Raw genomic sequence first — 4725 nt, 5'->3', positions numbered from 1 at the left:
ACAAATGGGGAGCAAGGAATAAAAACAGCAGGAAGTACAGAGGAGGGAGGGATGGAGAGAAGAACAAGGAAGAAGCAGGAGAAGAAACTCTCATTTTTTTAATTCATAAATGCATGATCCATGCTCAGAGATCAGCGTGGTCAAAGGATGCACAGAAACAAATTGAATGGTGACTGCACACACACAAACACCCACAAAATACTTAGAAGCCTTAGGAAAACAGACATTGGCAACAGTACTGTTTAATTTGTTCTTCCTATACAGTGAAACCCCACCCCAAAATGCACACACTTGTATGACACAGCTGTTGGCATCCCGCAGTCAAGAAGAACCTTTGCAATGCTTGCTTCTTGTTCTCTCTCCTGTCTACCTTAGATCTGCCTACACCTCCTACAGAAAGCAGATGACAGCATATCAGTGCAGCCAGCCAGCCCAGCTTCACAAGCACTTGCAGTCTTGGCTTACCTTGCTCTCACAGGTGGCGCCCAGACCCTGCCCATGGCTCCCCTATGACCAGCAACTCGCCATAACTGAAACCCCCTCTCCAGGATGAATGTAATTGTTTCAAAAGCATTTTCATCTGGGAGCCTAGATCTACCCACCTCACCTGCTCTTTTTAGTTCTGCAACTAGGTACCAAGGTCTCTGTTTCCCCCTCAACCCCTCCACCCACTGCAGAACAGCCTTTGAAACTGTTAACACAACTTGTCATTCTCTCTAGCAGAATGAACACATTCCGCCAGCTACTTCTTGTACGATATGGTTTCCAGACCCTTCACCATTCGTCCTTTGAACACGGTCCAGTTCACTGTCAACTTTCCTCTTAAAATGTGATACCCAGGACTCTCGACGAAGCACTTCCTGTGTGACCGGCAGTGAACGGGATTAGACCAGGAACTCCCTGGATGTGGACCCTAGAGTTCAATGAATAGAGAACATTAAGACTGGAATGTTAGCAGCAGATCTGCATGTTTGAGTTACATTAGCTTGAATACAAACCTAAAGTCTGTTTTACAAATCAGGTCTTATCTATTCTTTATGCAAGATATTATTTGAGGAACTAGGATGGCAAAAGATACTCTTATCTTTTGCCATCCTAGTTCCTCAAATAATATCTTGATAACTAAGCGCTTGCTGTGAAGGCAGGAGAGTGGTGCCTGAGGCTGGGGGAGATACAAGGATTCCTGGAGCTCCATGGCCATCCAGTCTAGCAGAACTGGTAGGCACCAGGTCAGTGGCAAGTCCTTATCTCAAAAAATAGTACAGAGAAAACACCCAACCTTGACCTCTGGCCTCCACATGTACATGTGCACATGTACACACATACAACCAAATATATTTACATACACACACATATAAACACGATTGATGATTTGAATCTAATATTTTACATTTATCAGACTGAGTGTCACCTTGTTTCAAGTAGTCTATCCAGCTCATAAAATATTTTTAATGAACTCTTTTTCTCCATTTGTTAGCTAATTCTCTAAATCTTGCTTTATTCAAAATTTTAGTAAGACTTCTTTCCATGAAAAGTAGAGGAAATAATTCATTCTTAATTTCAGTGAAGCACCTTGGCATTTAGCATGCAGTAAGGGTCTGAGGTCACTGTCATTAAAGCACTTTAGAGACCTTCATGTAGTAGACATCACTTCCTTCTCTACCCCAACAACTTATAAAGTCTTTTGAAAGGGAAAAAAATCAAGAAGCATTGTAAAAAAAAAAAGAGAAAAGCAAGAAAATGAAAATAGAGATGCATATGGGGCTGGAAATGGAACTCAAAGGGAAAACTCTGGATTTGACAAAACACTGCCAAAAATAAAGAGGGTAGCATGGGGTTGGGGTGCCAATTTGTTGAAAGAAGGCTGCTAGTTAGTTCCCAGCCACTTAGCCCCCAAATAATCACACAGAAACTATATTATTTAATCACTGCCTGGCCCATTAGCTCTAGCTTCTTATTGGCTATCTCTTACATATTAATTTAATCCATTTCTATTAATCTGTGTATCACCACATGTCTATGGTTTACCGGCTAAAGTTCTGGTCTCTGGTAAGGCTACGTGGCTTCTCTCTAACTCTGCCCTCCTTCTCTCAGCATTCAGTTCGGTTTTCCGCACCTAGCTCTTTTCTACCTATCACAGGCTCAAGACAGTTTCTTTATTAACGAATGGTATTCACAGCATACAAAGGGGAATCCCACATCAATTTGTTTTATTTTGTTTTACAGAGATCCACCTGCCTCTACCTCCTAAATGCTGGGATTAAAGATATGCACCACCACTGCCTGACTTCACTTGTATTTTAATAAATAAAGTTTGCCTGAAGATCAGAGAGTAAAACAGCCCTACTGTCAGCATTACAGACCAGGCAGTGCCAATACACACCTTTAATTCAGTAGACACACTAGTTGCCATAGAAACTGGGAGGTGCATGCCTTTAATCCCAGTGGTGCACACCTTTAAACCCAGCCCTAGAGAGGATTATAATATGGAAGGAAACAGCTCTCAGACATAGTTCATTCTGAGACTCTTGGAGGCAAGATCGTCATTTCAGATTGAGGTCAAGGTAAGAGTCAACGACTGGCTATTTTACTTTTTTGACCTTCAGGTTGAACCCCAATATCTCTCTGAGTTCTTACTAATCGTGTTTCAGGTGAACATGTAACTCATTTGCCCCTCAAAGGGTAGACCCAAGGCATGGTAGCTGAGATATGGGGTGGAGAGATGGATTTGGCCACTTTAGGCCCTCAACATTCTCTCAGACATGGGCTTATATCAGCTCCTTAGTTTCCTTTTGTACTGTTTTCATAAGTGAAAAAAGTAAATGGAGTAAAACCCAATATTTTTTCTTTCAACTTAACATATGTGTCTAGTGTGCATGAAATAATTGTCAATAAATGAGGGTTCTGCGATTCAAATTATTATCCCTTTTTTATTATCCCTTTTTTATGATCTGTTTATGTTTATTTAATGAGCATTGGTGTTTTTCCTGTATGTATGTCTGTGTGAGTATATCAGATCCTCTTGAGCTGGAGCTACAGACAGTTGTAAACTGCCATGTGGGTGCTGAGAATTGAACCCTGATCCTCTAGAAGAGAAGTCAGTACACATAACCACTGAGCCATCTCTTCAGTCCCCATAGTATCTTTTCTGTGTTCCCTGACTCCTCATCTGTGGCTTGAAGAAAGGCAAGGATGATTATTTTCAAGACAAGTAGGGTTTAAAGTAAAAAAAAAAAAGAAAAGAAAAAAAAAGGGATTACAGATTTTCAAATAAACTTTAGACTTCTAGATGGTTTTTACTTCAATAAAAACAGGTGAGTACCCATATGAATGAGAATTGTAAGCAGAGATTTCGGGATGAGATGTGTGGAACACAGGACTAAGTAGCTAAAATAAGTTATGAGCAAATCAATTCCTTTTATTTTCACAAATAAAATGTAAAAGTTAACTATCCAGAAAGTATTTTTATCATGTGAAAATATTGTTAAAGGGAGCAAAAGAAATGAACTCACCACTACGGATGAAGATTTACACAGAAACAAACAAAAGCTTGTCCTCTTATTATAAAGAGGTTTTCAAAACCAAAACAATTCCCCAGTGCCATGAGATTGTCTTAGAGCTCTTCGACGGGTATCTTAGCTTGGAAGAACTTCTTACTGTTCTTCAGACAACGTTGTATGGGCAGGGATTAAAACCATTAGATGTCAGTGATGGGGCATGGTCGATCGATAATTAAACTTTAACCAGACTAGCTTAATATAAAAGATATATCTTTAATAAACAAAATAAAAGAAAACTTACACCAGAGTCCCAAGGATCCAAGAGTGTAGGGGCCAAGAGAGGGCGGGGAAGCGCGCCTGCCAGGTTTATAGGTAAATTTTTGCCTTAGGGCAACACGCCCCATGGACAGAATGTGATTGGCTGAACTCCCCTATCATGTCAGTTAATAGCAATTTTTTAAATGATCAAAAAATAAACTCATAAAAAGGTAGCAACCCAAGGCAAATGCTGTATAGTGCAAGGACACCACGTGGTAGGTAACCCCCGAGGAGGTTGTCCCAAAGCAGGACTTTGGTCAACAATGATCATGTTCCCCACCCATTTCCATTCCCTGTAGTAACTGCAGCGCAACTGATAAACAAGATGTCAACTCATCAGTCTGAGCTTCCAGCCTCAGTGGGAAGCGTGGCCATTCATGGGCTCTAGGGATGAATGGAAAATGGAATTACAAATCACTTAAAAGTGGAAAATTCCACTGAGTCACATGAGGTGTAGTCATACTATGTGAGAGAATCCTTTCCACGATACAGTGTGTGTCAGTTGTGTGATTCCCACATTCTAGCACTTTTATGACTCTCTAGTGTTATTGGTTTATGCCTGGGGATGAAGGTGTGTGGAGTGTGTGGAGTGTGTGTGTGTGTGTGTGTGTGTGTGTTAAGAATCTACTTTGATGAATTTATAAATTGCATAATTAGAACTTAATTTTTTCACATGTAAAATATAGATGAATCAGTCTCATAGAAAACCAACTACTCCCCCAAAAGGGCAACAGTGGGACAAGCTCAGTGGTAGAGCACTCATCTAACATGTGAAGGCCCCCAAGTAAGTCTCCAGCATCAAGAGATAGATAGATAGATAGATAGATAGATAGATAGATAGATAGATAGATAGATAATCCAAATAACTAAACAAAAAAGTAGAAAAATTTAGATTGATCCAACTCCT

Source organism: Myodes glareolus, chromosome 1, assembly GCF_982192425.1.
Source record: "Myodes glareolus chromosome 1, mMyoGla1.1, whole genome shotgun sequence".
In the NCBI taxonomy this organism is placed as follows: domain Eukaryota; kingdom Metazoa; phylum Chordata; class Mammalia; order Rodentia; family Cricetidae; genus Myodes; species Myodes glareolus.
The sequence above is the reverse complement of the archived record's forward strand: the minus strand, read 5'-3'. Positions refer to the sequence as shown.